Raw genomic sequence first — 18,622 nt, forward strand, 5'->3', positions numbered from 1 at the left:
TAATTCAATTAAGTTAGACATAAATCTATCCAGATTTCCTAAATGCTTTTGTGATATTTTAAAACAGTTTTAAATTTTATGTAATTTATTTATCCACTTCATCTAAATTGTAAAGCTTATTTGTATAATGTGCATAATATTCCTTCATTGTGCTGTTACTGTCTATAGGATCTGTAGTTGTGTCTCATATATTTCCTGACATTGCTAATTTGCATCCTCACTCTTCTTTCTTCTTGATCAGACCTGTTAGAAGTTCATAATTTTTTTCCAAATAACATCTTTGCATTTATCTATAAATAGTTATATAATCGTCATTTATTTGATGAAAATATCAAATATAGAATTATAGAAAGGCAGGGTGTTTTCACCCTTTTAAAATGTTATTCTACTATCTTTCTGTGTTTATTATTTCTAAGAATGTGTCATTCATGTCTTTGCTCTCTTGTCTGTAATGTTTCATTTCTTCTGTGTTTTTCAAAGATTTACCTTTGATTTTCACCATTCTATGATGTAATACTCAAGTGTGGTTTTCTTTGTATTTACTTTTCTTGATATTTATCTTTCATAACTATATATATATGTGTGTGTGTGTGTATGTGTGTGTGTATTTGTATATTTAGGACATTTTAAGCCATTATTTCTTCAAATATTTATTTTTCTGCCCAATAGTCTCTCTCTTTTCCTTCCAGAAATTAAATTATATAGCTGTTAGGATGCTTGATACTTTCCCACAGGTCCACAAAGCTCTGTTAATTTTTTTCAGTCTGTTTTCTCTCCCATTGTTAAGGTGGATAATTTTTATTAATATTTATTTATGTTTACTGTTCTTTTCTCCTGACACCTCCAATCCCTTCTTAAGCTTACCTACATTTTTAATATTAAAATATTGTTCTGTTCAGTTTTAGAATTTGGATTTGGCTCTTTTTCAGACCTGCCATTTCTCTGCTGAGTTTTTGGTTTTTTTAATTCCCTGAAAATATTTACAAAAGCATCTTTAAAACATTTAAATGCTAATTCCAAATTCTGCACTATATTTGGGTTGGTTTATACTGATTTTCTCTTTAGTATGGGGTCCATCTTACTGTTTCTATGAACATTTAGTAATTTTATATACTGAATATTTTGGATGATACATCTTTTCAGACGTTGAGTTCTGTTATTTTCCTCTGAAATTCCGTCCCCCCTGTCGTGGGGAGCAGCATATATATATATAAAATTTTTTTTAAAGTTTTCTAGTTATTGCTTTTCACATGATCCAGAACGTTTCTTCTGCACATGTGTACTTAAGATAACAACCAAAGATTTAGGGTGGGGTATACAAGCAGATTTGGGGATTTGCCCCTTTGCAGCTCCTTCCATTTCAATATTTTCTCCCTTACTTTCCAGCCTCCAGGACACATCTAAACTCCATCATCTGACTCACTAAGCTAGTAGGATTGCCATTTAATGTTTCAGTTCCCACCACCTTGCTCTATGCAAACTGCAACATCTCAGAAGACAAGCATCATAATCATCAAGTCCACTTCCTCTCATCAAGGACCAGCTCCTTTCATTAATTTTTAGTTCTCCTTCAAAAATAAATTTTTAATATTTTTCCAGAATTTTAACTAATATCTGAGAGTCTGAAAAAAGCTGTTGTGCCATTCTACAATTACTTTTTTAAGTTTGTTATATTGATCTGTCTCATACGATAAAAATGTAACCTCCATTAGGACACAAGCTCTATTTTCCTTCTCTACATTGAACCCCCAGCACTAATCACATTGTTTGGTGATTGCTAATCACTATATGTGTATAATTCTTAGCATTATCATACTTTATCCTTTTAAAAATCTCAGGAGCTGCCTATTTTATGTATGACCATTTTAACATGATAAAAATGAAGCATGATTAATTAAATAACATCATAGATCTCAGTCCTGGTAGTAACAGATGGAGAATAATCACAGGTCCATCACTCTGTTTTTGATCACTATGATATGATGCATGACATGTGGTTTTGCTCATTGTGGAGAATATTTAATAAAGATTTTACTGATCTCAACTGCTCCTTACCATTATTTCTTAATTGGAAAACTTATTAGTAATGCAATAATAAAGAAATGAAGTAGCTTACTATATGAAATATGTTGAATAAAATTCTATGAGCCCCTGGACCAGTTTTATAAACAACTTTAGAGAAACACTTGAAATGCATCTCACCATACACTAGAAAAAAATGTAACTAATGTATTATTTATTCTTATTTTTTCCTCTCTGAATGATGCTTCACATGAGAGAACTTAAACAATGGTGAAATATTTTGTGGGTTTAAATTACATACTTAGTTCCTTGGTAAGCTGCCTGTAGAGCACAAAAACATATATTTACTTAGTCCATATTTATTATCTACTATAGCCCATTAACTGTTACTTGGTGCATGGGTCACACAAAAGTATGTGGTAAACTGAGAGAAATGAAAGACATAAACAGAACAGAATAAATGTAAGTTGATGTACTCGTAAAGAAAGAAAGAAAAAAGGAATGAAATAGATACTTCCAGACTGAGTCTTATTTTTTTGCCACATGAATCTTAGATTTTTCTGGGCAAGTGTATCAATGCTTCGGTACCTGCGTGATATGTGCGGTCTGTGTGTTAGGGGATAGTGTTTCCGTGGGGGTGGGGGGGGTGCATTTCTTTTCAAACACTAACTGTATCAGTTATCTACTGCCATCCAACAAATTACTCCAAAGCTCAGTGGCTTAAAGCCTCTTTGGTTTATTATTCCTCACAATACTATGAGCTGTGTGCCCGTTTCTTTGCTGATTTCAACTAGACTCAGTTATGTCACGTAAATTAGCTGGAGATTCAGCTAGATTGGGAGGCCAAGAAGGCATAACTTGCAAGTCTGGCTGTAGGTGTTGGCTACTGGCTGAAGTGACACAATTATTCTCCATGTAGCTTCTCATCCTCAAGAAGAGTTGACTGCTTTTTTTACATGGTTGTGTTAGGGCAGCAAACATGGTTGCTGCAAGACCCTTTGATGCTGAGACCTCGGAAGTTGTAAAATGTCACTTCTGCCACATGTAGTTAGTGAATATATGTCAGAAGGCTACCCCAGATTCAACACAGGGTGAAATTAAAGATGGAAGGAACCAAAAATAATTTATGGCTGTGCGTAATCTACCACAGTCCATCCTCCAGCCACAACTGCTTCCATTGCTGCCTGTAGAAAATATATTCACCACCCCCCAGATCCCACTTAATCTCATTTATGGCATCAAGGTCAAACTCCAGTGCCTTGTGACCTGCCTATGGTCCATATAGGGAAGAGGCCCTGGGTACAGCTACGCTGATCCAAAGAGCTGTGAACATCAAAGAAACTTCCCCCAACACATAGAGACAGAGACACAGAGCACATCTGTGAGACTGGGACAGGATGACAGCAAAATTTAGAGGATCGATTAATTAAAAATGGGAAGGAGGAGGGACTTCCCTGGTGGTCCAGTGGTAAAGAATCTGCCTTACAATGCAGGGGACACGGGTTTGATACCTGGTCAGGGAACTAAGATCCCACATTCCACAGGGCAGCTAAGCCCACGCGCCACGACTGAGCTTGCGCGCCTCAACTAGAGTCCATGTGCTGCAAACTACAGAGCCCACACGCTCTGGAGCCTGGGTGCCACAATTAGAGAAGAGAAAACCTGCACACCACAACTAGAGAGAAGCCCGGGTGCTACAAGGAAAGATCCCGCGTACCTCAACGAAGATCCCGCGTGCCGCAACTAAGACCCAACACGGCCAAAAATAAATTAAATAAATAAATAATAAATAAATCTTTTTAAAAAATGGGAAGAAGGAAAAGCTCACAGCAGTCCTTAGTCCATAATCATCCTAAAGGTCATCCAACTCCATGTGGCCAGTTCTGCTCCTCCAGGGCAGGGAATGCTTCTGGAACAGGACTCATTTCTGCCCCTGGGTAGGGCTCCCTAATCTACATTTCCCCTCAGCACTTGGCTCTGCCCTTTGAAGTCACTTTCCTTTTCAGGAAGTATAGCTGATCCAGTGTAAACAGCCAAAGTTCAGATCTGTAATGTTTTTTCATCTTGTTTTCTTCTTGTAAAAAGCTGGGAGTCCCTTTAATTTTGAGCTGTCTTTTCTTTTTTAATGTAATCTGGTGGTATTTTTATTGGCAAAACTCCCTTAAAAATGTTGCCTCTTTCCTTTGAATCTGATTGTGATCTCTCACCCCAAAACAAGATCCCTAACTTTTTTGAGACACCAAGTGAAGTTCTGGAATGTATGTGAGCCCCGGGGGGGGTCAATTTCCTAACAATTCTTTGAGCCCCCTTTTCTCTTGCTGGAAAGTATTCAGAGATACCATCTTAAATCTCCAAGATCTTAAGAAAGGGTGTTAAAGGCACATGATTGATCTAATCTTTAGCCCCAGGTCTGGTTTCACATTGTGAATATTTTCCCAATCAGAGGCTAGAGATGAGTAACATTTTTATTTTTGATCCTCGAAATCCTCTAAATTTTCCTCTAAATTTTGCTTGCAACTGAACAGATTCATGTCCTTTCCTATGTTTTAGCACATGTAGCTATAAAGTTGTAATGTGACATTTTATTATTCTGCATGAAAATCTCCTAAACCAGATCTACAAGTGAGTTAAGTGCACTTTCTATTTTTCTAGTTATTCTTGGTAAAGGTTTTGCCAATTGTTCTTCGATTACATAACGTGAGTCACCGTTGCTCCAACTTCCAAGAGCAATTACTCTTTGCTCTTCTAGGCTTTCTTTGTATGTCCTGGGTGCCGTTCTAGCTCTGCCTGTGACACTGCCTCAAAGCCAAAGATGCAGACTCAGGTTTTTGTTGTGAACATGCTATTTCTTCTATCAGTTACTTATTCCTAATCTACTCCAAAATTCACTGATTTTAAATAATGGAAATGATTTTTTCTTCAAGGTTAAAATTATTATTAATATTCGGGGTGAGCTAGCCATTTTCTGGGCTCACTTATGGAGCTACATTTGACTGGAGAATCAGCTGCACTGGATTCTCCAAGTTGACTCCAGAATCTTAGAATTTTATCCCTATTAAAAAGTCAGAAGTAAAATCACAACCATAAAATTTTATGGACAAAAGGTACCATAAATTTAAACTTCAAATAATTATCCCCAAAATGAGAAAAAAGAGGCATAGAGAGCAGATTTTACATATATTTTGTTAAATGAGATATTCATAAAAGAATAAAGTCTCTGCAGTGAGAAAACATGACTGAGGAGAAAAGATTAGCAGTGTGAAGTGTGCATTAAAAAAAGCATAATAAAATAAATTTAATAAAACTATATATAATTAAAATATTCAGAGGTAGCTTATTAATAACCTGATATGTACTAAAAATTTACCTAACAATTGAGAAGAAAGAGCCTCAGAGAATAGATGTAGAAAGGACAGTTATAACAATCACTGATATTGCAAGTCAAGTCTAATAAATTTGCCAGATTGAGGGGTTGGTAATAATGTGTGGTCCCTGAGACACATGTGATATCATTCCATTTAAATTCCACATTTGGCTTCATAGCTTTCCAGCTACAGGAAGGACTTGACTCTTGATGACATTTATACTAGTCCTTGTCGGATTAAAGACCTGATGGTTTCTTTGCCCAAAATGGTGATGCTACTTGGAGTAACATTTGCCATTTAATGCGTTTCTGCTAAGGAATTAGAGTTTATGTATTCAGCCACTAAACGGGGCATTTTAAACACATTTTCTCATTTCTGCTAATTTTTATCATATTCTGAAAAAGCAAATGGCCAAATAGAGATTCACTTGTAAATATCATACACCTCTAATGGAAGTTCTTTGCAAATATGTGCTTCTTACCATTTTCTCATCCTCCAAATCTATCAAAGAGAAAAAGAAAAGTAGCATAATGGCATTTCCTGAGTGACCATATCAGGCACTGCAAGGGGCTGGGGGTGTGAGGATGGTCATTCATTCAAAAGCAGTACATTATTTATTTCTTTTGTGTGCCTTTAAAGGAAAATTTCCAAGGGAAGAAACCTGATGCAGACTTAGAGAAAAGACAAACCAAAGGTGACGGCCTACAGGCACATACCACGGGGTCTTTCCTGTTAGCAGGTAACACCACAACTGGTTGGCAATTACAAAGGCACACCAGACTCTGATTTCTTACCCCCTAAATATATATAGTAGTTTGACTCCCATTGGCTGTGAAAACTTAGGCAGATTCTGAGCCTAAGACTTTATTTAAATCTATGCAATAGAGGTCAAGGCTATTGTAATAGGGGAGAGAGACTGAACTCAAATCCACTGAAACAAAGTAGGGAGACTTTTACTCCTTGGATTGAGCTGGTGGAAAGTACTGGTGGACACAGGGGGTCGAAGGCATTGGTCAATGTGATGAAGCCATCTGCATTTGCTAACTGGTGTTTTCTGAAATTGGGCTCCTATTTTCCACAGAGACTACAACATAGGGTCCCTGTCTTTCTTGATGATTACATTTCACAGGGGTGGATCCTGGGTTCCTAAGAAAGACTTTTTGGGTTGTAAAACGGACAAGAAGCTGGGAGAAGATTTATATCTCAAAGGGGCAGATCTAAGAGAATTTACCATTGTAAGTTTTCTAAAGTAAATGCATTAAGAAAAGAGAGGTCAAGGGCTTATAGGTGGAAAGAAACTCATTTAAACTTTAGTCAAACTGAGGGAATTGTGAAGACCATGTTTGTCAGTAAGTGTATTAGATATGTTCTTTGCATCTGCTTTTCTGCAGAAAAAAATATATTTAGTTTTTTCACCAGATGGCTGAGAATTTCAAATGATGTGCATATTTTCATCTTTAACCTAAATTCCTTTTATGAACAAAAAGTCTCCTTAGGAATGTTTTACCCATATTCCAAATTTGTGATTTCTTTCCTAGATTTTTTTAGCTAGGAAATAGCTAAGCATTTTTTGGTCAATACTATTTTATTAATTTTTTGCAGTCAAAGGCTCAGAGTCAGTTTTGGCTTCTTTTCTCACACTAACTTGAATCTCAACTTCTTTCCGTTTAATTATTTTCCAATTCCTATAACTGTAAAGATCAGAGTACCTCAAACATAAATCTTTTTCTTTACATTTTGATGCAACTACCTTAATTCAGATTCAATTTCTCCCAACAGGCTCTAGAAAACAGGTCTCCTTCATCCTTGGTCTCTCAATCTACTCTTCCAATGTTATCAATTAAACTTGCTAGAGGTCACATCTGATATTATCACTTCCTTATTCAAAGCCTTTGATGGTTCCTTTTGCCTAATGTTTGACTCATTAATGTATACCCTGTTCCTTTCCAAAAAGAAGTTTTTTTAAAAAAAAAAATTTATTTATTTATTTATTATTTATGGCTGGGTTGGGTCTTCATTTCTGTGCGAGGGCTTTCTCTAGTTGCGGCAAGCAGAGGCCACTCTTCATCGCGGTGCGCGGGCCTCTCACTATTGCGGCCTCTCTTGTTGCGGAGCACAGGCTCCGGACGCGCAGGCTCAGTAATTGTGGCTCACGGGCCCAGTTGCTCCGCGGCATGTGTGATCTTCCCAGACCAGGGCTCGAACCCGTGTCCCCTGCATTGGCAGGCAGATTCTCCACCACTGCGCCACCAGGGAAGCCCCAAAAAGAAGTTTTTTTAAAAATGTATTTTCTATTATCTTCTCCCTCCCTCCTTCCCTCCCTCCATTCCTTTCTTCCTTCCTTCCTTCTTTCCTTCCTTCCTTCCATAATTGTTCATTACTTCCTTTTCTGTCTGTCTCAAACAGTATATTCTGGGAAACAAATCAGATAAGAAAGACATGGTCTGCTCCTCTCATCTTATGATATACTAGAGAAGGCAGACAATTAAACTAGAGCTTAAAACAATCTGTGATAAGTGCTGAGATTGTGAAATCATAGATGTCAAAGTAGTATTTTGCCTAATTAAATATGGAGTTCAAGGCATACCTCCCTGAGAAACTGATTTAGAATTAGAGCTGAAGAATGATTAATGTTAGTCACATAATGAGCAAAAGGAATGAGAAAGAGGATCCTGGAGCAAAGTCTATGGATAATATGTGACAGGTCATAAGGAAAAGAGATAACAAAATGCCTTATTAATCCAGAAATAACTGTGTGACGACATTTGGCTGAGTGAGGGAATCGTAAGGGATGAGGGTTAGGCGGTATGCAGGGGCCAGATAGCAGAAGACTTATTAAGACTTATGTAGCTTTTTGGGGTTTACTTTTCAATGCAATGGGGAATAAATAAAATATGTTAAATGAACGAGTCACATGAGCACATCTGCATCTTTGACAGAGTGTCATGGAGAATGGATTTTGTAGGGATCACTCACAAGAGAGAAAATCCAGCAGGCTGTTCGTTAGGCCCCATAAAAATATGCTGGTGACCTAGATTTGGGGGGAAACCATAAATATCCAGTGAGGCAGACATATGTGAAAAATTTTTTAAAGGTAGAATGAATAGGAATTGCTTATAGTTTGGTTTCCTGGAAAGAGAGAGAGGAAAGAGTAATAGATTTGCTGTTAGAGCAGCTAGGAGTCTCTGTGGGGATCCTTTTGTATGGAAACACAAAATACCCCAAATAGCCAAACAATCTTAAGAAAGAAGAGCAAAGCTGGAGGCATCATTCCCTGATTCCAAACTATACTGCAAAGCTACAGTAACAAAAACAGTATGGTGCTGGCATAAAAGAAAACACATGGTTCAGTGGAACAGGATAGAGAGTCCAGAAATAAACCCACACACATATGGTCAATTAATCTGTAACAAAAGAGGCAAGAATATACAAAGAGGAAAGGACAGTCTCTTCAATAAATGGTGTTGGGAAAACTGAACAGCCACATACAAAAGAATGAAACTGGGCCACTATCTTATACCACACACACACAAAAAGTAACTCAAAATGGAGTAAAGACTTTAATGTAAGACCTAAAACCATAAAACCACTAGAAGATAACACAGTCAGTATGCTCCTTGATATCAGTCCTGGCCATGGTCTTTTGGATTTGACACCAAAAGCAAAGGTGACAAAAACAAAAATAAGGAGGTGGAACAACATCAAACTAAAAAAAGCTTCTGCACAGCAAAGGAAACCATCAACAGAATAAAAAGGCAACCTACTGACTGGGAGAAAATATCGTAAATCACATGCCTGATAAGAGGTTAACAGCCAAAATAGATAAAGAACTCAGACAACTTCATAGCAAAAAAAAAAAAAAAAAAAAAAAAAATCCAATTAAAAAATGGGCAGAAGATCTGAATAGATATTTTCCCAAAAAAGACATATAGATGGCCAACAGGTACATGAAAAGATGTTCAGCATCAGAGGAATGCAAATCAAAACCACAATGAGGCACCATTTTACACCTGTCAAAACGGCTACTATCAAAAAGACAAGAAATAGCAAATGCTGGTGAGAATTTATAGAAAAGGGAACCCTTGTGTGCACTGTTGGTGAGAATGAAATTGGTGCAGCCACTATGGAAAACAGTAGAGGGTCCTCAAAAATTAAAAATAGAACTATCATATTAACCAGCAATTCCACCTCTGGGTATTTATGCAAAGAAAATAAAAACACTAATTCAAAAATATATATGCATCCCCATGTTCATTGCAGTATTATTCACAATAGCCGAGATATGGAAACAACCTAAGAGTCCATCAAAGGGTGAATGGATTTAAAAAACAGCACGCGCACACACACACACACACACACACACACACACACACACAGTGTAATATTATTTATTCAGCTGTACAAAAGAAGAAAATCTTGCCATTTATGACAACATGGGTGGACTTTGAAGGCATTCTACTAAGTAAAAGAAGTTTGAGAAAAAGAAATACTATATGATCTCACTTATATGTGGAATCTTTAAAAAAACACAAAAGCACTCATAAATACAAAGAATAAATTGGTGGTTGCCAGAGGTGGAGGAGTGATGACTGGGCTATATGAATGGAGGAGATCAAAAGGTACAAACTTCCAGTTATAAAGTAAGTGAGTCCTCGGGATATATGTACAGCATGGTGACTATAGCTAATAATACGATACTGCATATTTGAAACTTACTGAGAGTAAATCTTAAAAATTCTTACCACAATAAAGAATTCTGTAACTATGAATCGTGATGAATGTTCCCTAGACTTATTGTGACGATCATTTCACAATATAGACAAATATAAAATTGTTAACTTTTATAGCTGAAACTAATAATGATGTTGGATGTCAATTATACCTCAATAAAAAATTTAAATTAAAAAATATTAGAAAATCCTATTAAGTAGCTGGGGTTATAAAAGCTGGTATCTTTTTCACATGAATAAAAATGTCTTCCCCAAATCATTAAATGGGCTTTAATTGTGGCTTTTATTCTAAGATCTTTGTGCAAAAAAGGCAACTGATTTGTTTCTAGCCAATTCAAATTAACACTTTCCTGAATTCACACTAAAGTTACATTATATGACTAAAGGAACACCAGAAAGGGATTTTCCATTATAAGGAAAAAATTGCAGACATGAGAGATGTGAGAGTTGTGTGTTTCAAAGACTATCTTCTAAAAGTGTGTCCCAGAAGACACCGAATAATGGTAAATGTGAATTTAAGTTCACACTCACGCACATAAATAATTGTGCATATTTACTGTTTATTTATAATTTTGGTTGATACCTGTTCACACTAAACTCAGTCATTCCTGAGATTTCCTCTCTCTAATGGTTGTGCAGACTGTCCTGGGATTCACCTAGCATCAAAGTGATGATTGAATCACCACTTACTTCTTCAATCAGTCAGTAAAGGTTACTGAAACAGTGTCTTCAGATGTAGGAGTTTTTCTGAAATCCCCAGTTTGTGCGCATTACAGCCCTTATTCTTTGGATTCAGCCTCTCTATGTGCTTTTCTCCCCCTGAAGTCTTGCAATCTCTAGGATTATTCCTGTATATAAGGGCTTGGGTCCCTTCAGGTAGCAGAATTCCAAGTCTTGTTCCTTATAAGTTCCCAACTTTCGCCTTCTTTAAGACAGTTTTGAAAACCACATCAACGGGCCTATGCTTTAAAAACATTCAGGAAAAGGTATGACCCATAATTTAGTAAGACGCATTGCCCAAGTTACCTAACACTGCAATTTGAGATTCTATCATAAAGTGTATGTTATTAAAGACTAATTTTTCTAAAATGAGGATTCAAATTTTTGAATGCTTTCTTTGCATTGTGTGGGTTGAAATCATAGTCTGTACTCCTTGTTTCTTTCATAGGTAAAATAATGACTTTATGAAAATGATACTCCACGAGCTGATAGCAACCCCTGGCCGAAAGCCAGCAAGAACATGGACATGTTGGTACTTTATCTGCAGGAAGTGAACTCTGCCCATAACCTTAATGAACTGGGAAGAAGACCCTGAACCTCGAGTTAGATAACAACCCTAACTGACACGTGGGTTTCAGCATGGACAGACTCTGAGCAGAGGGTCTAGTGAGCCCACGCCTGGAATCCTGGCCCATGGAAACTCTGAGATAACACATTTTTGTTGTGTTAAGACCCTAGGTCCGGGGTAATTTGTTACATAGCAACAGAAAACTAACACAGATACTAAGAAAAGGTGTTCCCAATCAAGTGATAGTGGCGAATGTCAAAGTGCAATGTACTGTGTAATTTCTTTGGAGAATCTAAATGGATTAATCAAAAAAAAATGATAGCATTATCAAATAAACGAAAATTTATCAGCACCAATTAGGCTTAACCTTGTTTAAAAACATTTTTTGCTGGAACAAATCCTGCTGACTGGCTTCCTTGTATGATGTCCAATAGTCAGCATGGTCCATTTTATCGAGAGATCACTAACGACAGTAATGAAATTGCAGCATCAGTGCCTTCTAACAGAGCATGGTTATAGCACAGGTGGGCAAGCTATCCACTCTAAATCTAATTTGTGCTCTCAATAAGAAAATGGAAGATTTTTCATTATTTTTAGCATTATTCTGAAGATTCAGGGCTCATCATGCCAAACAAATGACTAAGCAGCCTCATTTATCTTAATTAGAGCACATCTTAAGACAGTGTCTGTCAGAATAGTTCTTGAAAGACAGTTCTTAGTCTCATCATAACATCAGTCACAAGGGAAGCACCCCACAAGGGGTACCTATTTGAATATACATCTGAAAACAGTTAAAATGAATAGTCAGTTCTAAAATCTTATGTAATGAACCCTTGCTTCTTAAATAAAACATGACGGTCATTTAATTCAAATATTTGTAGCTTGGTGTCTTAGCTCATTTTTCAGAATCTACACAAGTGATTACACATGAAAATGTAAATTCACTTAATATATCTGGAAACTTTTGCATAGTTATGGGAAAAGTTTCCTACTTGTCAAACAGAAGAAACACGGTTTTGAAAAAATAGCATATAAATAATGTGTTCATGATCCTGTAAAACCCAATTTACACCTTGAGTTGTATCAGCATCATTACCCACCTCTGCTCATTCCCCAGTAACAGCAGTTAAACATCGTATACATTAACATGTAACTTTTCAGTACCCTCCCACTTGGACTTGTAACTTACTTTGAGAAATGGGATACTCATATCCCTGATGTAAGCAGAGGCTGAGAAAAGGCTTGTACCTGTGGCCTTGACCTCATATGCCTGTGCAGTGATGATGAGAAGTTCATGCTCAGACAACTCATTGGTCCCCAGAAGAGGATGAGAGACACTTGGAGCAGAGCTCAGCCTGGGTCTGTTAATCCCCATTTCACTCAGAGTCAAGACCAGTAGAGACATTCCTGCAGACTCACCCTACAGTAGCCAAGTGCCAGCCAACCTGCAGATTTGTAAGCCTGCAAATTAGTACTTACATTTGTATGTCACTGAGATGTTACTGTTGTCTATTACATAGAAATTTTATCATAATAGCTAATTTATACACTTTCCAAATTCTATTTAATATATAAATCACAAGAAAAAGAAGAAAAAATTAAGATTCATTATTGAGTCTAAGTAACTGAAAGTTTTAAGGGTTTTTTAAAGATATTAATAATAATGGTTCTAGCAGGGCTTTAGTATCAACAATCAAAACTTCGTGGGTATCTGTCTAATGTGATTCAAAATAACACAAATTCAACTGCACAAGCCTTTAAATGAATGGAAGTATAGATTGGTGGTAGTATAAATTGGTAAATTCACCTTTGAATTTACTATCTAATCATATAGTTTAGATATGACAGGTCTCACTGAAATCGTCTCTCGGTACACATCCAAAGAAACCTGTACATATCTGCAAACAAAATACAAATTAAATTATGTTCATAACACGTTAATCTTAAACAAAAATCATAAATAACCCATTGTACTTCAACAGGAGAGAACATAAGAATATTAGTCAGCAATTACAAAAATCAAACTACAGCTATGTAAAATAAAATGAGTAGAACACACAGTCATAGGGTTGAGGAAAAAAGAGACACAAAGGAATACATGCTCTATGATTCCATTCACATTAAGTTTGTTATAGGGCTAGAAATCAGGAAAACGCTTATATTTTGAACATAATGAGTAAGACAGGTCTTAAGGGCTGGATTGCTAGTAATCTGCATACCAGATAATTCCAATTATACATCATTCTAGAAAAGGCAAAACTATAGAAACAATAAAAATATCAAAGGTTGCCAAGGGTTTGGGGAAAGGGTAGTAGGGTCAAAAAGGTGAAGCACAAGGAATTTTTATTTATTTTTAATTTGTATTGGAGTATAGTTGATTTACAATGTTGTATGAGTTTCAGGTGTACAGCACACAAGGAATTTTTAGAGCAGTACAACTATTCTGCGTGATACTGTAACTGTGAATACATGACACTGTGCAGGTGTTAAAACCAATTGAACTTTATAGCACAAAGAGTAAACCTGAATAACTTAAGTTTTAAGAGTAACTTAAAAAAATCACTTGTGAGGTTGAGGTATTCCAGGAAGGAATGGAGACTATGATGAAAGAATCTAAGTATATCACAAATGTGTGATAGGTTCTCCCTGAAGGGGTGAGATGAGATGGGGGTTCTCACTGGGGGTAAATGATGGGGACCTTTGGAAATCTAGGTAACTTTGGAAATGACCCTATAACACTAAACATAAAGAATACACACATAAGCATATTTTCTAGTTGATCTAGTTGACAGAGTTGCATCCTGTGTGTATACAAAATAAGAAGTTTGGGACTGCTATGCATGCATGCTGGAACTGAAAATTTAAGGAAATGGATGTTGAAGGTGGGAACTGTTTCTTCCTATTGGAGTAGGAAGATACAGAAGAAAAGGTAGTGGTTACTCATATGATAATGGATTTAAGTTAGAGACATCAGAATGAACCAGCAGTTAGCTTCATATAGATACAGATGAATAGGTAGAGAAATAAAGAGTGATCTGGGAAAATACGGTGCCTAGACTGTGGTTTCCAACACCGTTCTCCAGTAAAATTAGCCAGGGCTCCTTGAAGAAATGTTTGATTCTAGGACTGAGCCAGGACATGTATGAGCCCAAAACATTTTGTATTTCCAGAAAGTAAGAGATTTAAAAAAAAAATAAAAAATCGATGGGGATATGTCAAAGGGACACAGGAGCTCACTGAAATGGCTGAAGCTGGAACAATGTGACCAAACAAAATTAATAAAATGGTATTGGATTATACACCAAAGTACAAAGTAAGTATCCAAGTGTCCTTACTGATGTAATGATTGAATAAATAAATGGGGGAGTAGCAACAAGTCTGTCATACAGAAGAATTCCAAATAATTGACATAGATACACTACCCTCAAAGAAGTGCTGCACATCATAACTTCTTCCCAAAAGGCCAGCATCAAAGGTGGGGAGGGGTACCTATACCGTCTAGAACCCTGGAGAACACTGCCCCAGCCAAGTGATCAAGACCTACATCAGTAGTCATGAATCATGTTGACAGTAGGTACCCTTGATATGAAATGATGGAAATGACATTTTACCTTTGTGATATTCCCGCCAAAAACGCATAGCAGTGGTCTAATTATGAGAAGAACATCAGAAACATTCCAGTAGAGGAGCATGCTACAGAATATCAGATCAGTACTCCTTAAAATCGTCAATGGTATTGAAACAAGGAAAGTCTAAGAAAGTGTCACAGCCAAGAGGAGCCTAAGGAGACCAGACAATTAAACATAATGTGGTATTCACAATGAGATACTTAATCATAAAAGGATAAACTATAGAAATGTTGACATTGCCAGATATTTCTCCAGCAAAGGTGGGTTTATTTGGAATCAGCAGAGACTTGCACTTTGGGGTCTGCAACCATGGAGAGCCACTTGCAAGTCCCCACACAGCAAGAGAAGGAGAACGCTTTTATAAGGAGGAAAAGGCCTTTGGAAGGGGCATAGTACACAAAGAGTCCATCCATGGCTTTACATGGCTGAGCCTTTCTCCTTCCTGTTGGACTCAGCTATGTCACAGGGCATGAGAGCTCCCCCTGCTGGTCTCTCGACTCTGTTTAATTGAGGTTTCTGTTTATTAATTTTTTATAGAAATATTAACAAATGTGGTACTTTAGTTAATAATAAATGTAAATATCATTAATTTCAACAAATATACAATACTAACGTAAGACGTTAACAATAGTGGAAATTGGGTGTGGAGTACATAGAAACTATATAATATCTTCTCTCTGTTTTTTGTAAATACAACACTGTTCTAAAAATAAGTTTAATTTTTAAAAAACTTCTGAAGGAAAGGATAGGAATATGGGGGTATAATTTACATTAGGAATAGTAGGATATAGGAAATACTCTTAGAAATAGTTAATTTCATGATATGTTAAGAAAAATAAGTTCATGTAAACAGAAATGTGTTCCTCAGTGTATATTATACTATATTCCCCTACATTTCAGGTTTATAATATATCAAGATAAATTATTAAGATTGAAAGTATACACCAAATACCATAGCAACACCTTAAATTTTCTTGAGCTGCCATAAATGAAGCTATAATAAATACCAAAGCACTTTGTGTCACTACACAAATTCCAGCTTATACTACCCATTCCACTCCCTAATTTTAAAATGGTTGGTACTATTAAAAATTGACATATTCAATAAAAATATTTTATCTGCTTAGTTTCAGTAAAAATTCAAAATGATCCATTGTGCTCAATGATCAGGACACATTGTTGAATAAAATTGATATAATCTCTCTTTGAAAACCTTACAGTTTCGGTTCAAACAGTGTAAATTATTATTTCAGGTTACATGTTCCAAGAGAATAAAAACAATTTTTGATATTTAAGAATTACAGGTTAACGTATTACATTACATTCTGGTAATATAACGCTAACAGCTTAAATTTCTTCTCTAAATTATATATTTCAGAGACAAAAATAAAGCATTATAGTAGAACCATGAAAATATTTCTTCGAAGAAATCAAGATTCCCTCAGCATTTGTGACTAGATTTATTTATAAAAGTTAGCTTAACCTGTCTAGCTCATTAAAATATTATTTCTTAAATGTCTTGCTAATAAACCAGTTGTTTCGTTGGTATTTCAATTATGTATTCACTCATTAACGGATATTGTTTGCCAAGGGCCTAGGGTTCAGCGCTGTTAGCAGGGGAAAGGACCTGACAACACAGGTTGTTTGGGCCCATCCTGAGGTTTCAGTGGGATACCTGTTGAGCAAGCAGGTGTCAGGGTGGTCACTTAGGACAAGGAGCCAAAATAAAAGTAACAATCAAGTCTTATCCACTTAGTGAAAGACTGGGAGCAAGAGGTAAAAAAGGTGCCAACCCCACGGACTGGCTCCAGGCGAGGGTCAGGCAGATGCTGCACAAACAGGGGGGGATATCTCACTGTTAGAGCCCAAACAAAAGGCTCCATCTCCTTACAGACCTGTGGCCCGGGAAAAGGGAGTGAGAGAAAAGCTAAGGAGGGAAATACTCGGAGTTAAAAGTGGAGAAAAATGCCTCAGTCAAAGCGTAAAATTGCTCATAAGATCTTCTTATCATCATTGTATTGTCTGTAGGATTTCAGTGATCCCTCTCTATCATTGCTGATATTGATAACTTGTTTCTTCATTTTTTTTTCTTTTTCACTAATCAGTTTGAGTTATCAACTCATCAAATTTATTGATACTTCTAAAGACCTAACTTTAAGTTTCATTGATTTTCTCTATTGCTTTTTTAAAAATTTTATTTCATTGTTTTCTGATATTTATTATTTTCTTCCTTTGGTTTGCTTTGGGTTTAATTTGATCTTCTTTTTCTATTTTCTTGAGAGAGAAGATGAAGTCTCTCGAGGTTTTTTAATTTTTTACTAATATAGGTTGTTAATGTTATAAAATACAATGTAAGCACTGTTTCAGTTGCATCCTATAAAATCCTATAAAATGTCATGTTTTCATTTTCGTGCAATGCTCATTCCTAAGATTTTTAAAAATCTTTTGAACTATTAGTCAAAATAGAAATGTTTTGATTTTCAAATATTTAAGCATTCTCTACATATCTTTGTTTTATTGAATTTTAATTTAATTACATAGGACTCAAGGGATAATGTTTATATCACAAATTTTTTAAACATATTAAGACTTACTTTATTGCCTAGATTATAGTTTTTGCTGGTAAATTTTCTTATACACTTGAAAAGGACATATATTCTGCTTTTGTTGGGGGGAGTATTATATAAATGTCCATTAGATCAAGTTTGCTAGCAGGATTATTCAATTTTCTGTATCAGGGAATGGCAAAATACAGCCTGCAGTCCAAATTCAAGCCACTGTGTGTTTTGGTAAATAAAGTTTAATAGTAACACAACTGTCTCCATTGAAATATGTATTTTTTGGTCATTTCTGTACAATAAGGGCAGAGTTGAATAGTTGCTACAGTGACCATATAGCTCATAAAACCTGAAATATTTACTAGATGGCTCTTCAATGAAAAAAAAAAAATTGCTGGCCACTATTCTCTATCCTTATTCATTTTTCCCTCTATTCATTCTATTAGTCACTGAGTGAGTTGTATTGAAATCTCTACTTGTAGATTCATTTATTTCTGCATTTTTTGTATGGGTATTTTGAAGTTCTCTTGTTATGTACATAAATGTTTCTTCTTGACAAATTGACCTGTCTTATTCTAATGCAAAGTCCCTCTTATCTCTGGTAATGCTTGCTCATAAATATATTTTGCCTGGTGTTAATACAACCTCATTATTTTTCTCTTTACTATTGCTAGCAGAGTATACACTTTGTAATCCCATCACTTTTAGCCTAATTATATCAATATATTTAAGGTGGGTTTCTTGTTCAACATATAGTTATGTTTTGAATTTATATAATTCAGCAATAGTTACCTTTTAAATGGAGTGTCTATGTCATTTATACTTAAGGTGATTATGGATCTGGTTGAGTTTACATTATCAGGTAGCCATTTGTTTTTCATTAGTCCTGCCTATTCTTTGATCTTTTTCTTCTTTTTCTACCATCTTTGGATTATCCTTTTCATAACTACAATTTATGAGTGCATTTTATCCCCTATGTTTATTAGCTATGAAGCTCTTTTGTATATTTTATAATTACACTTGACCTTTG

The sequence above is a fragment of the Balaenoptera physalus genome, assembly GCF_965194825.1.
Source record: "Balaenoptera physalus genome assembly, chromosome: 7".
NCBI lineage: Eukaryota > Metazoa > Chordata > Mammalia > Artiodactyla > Balaenopteridae > Balaenoptera > Balaenoptera physalus.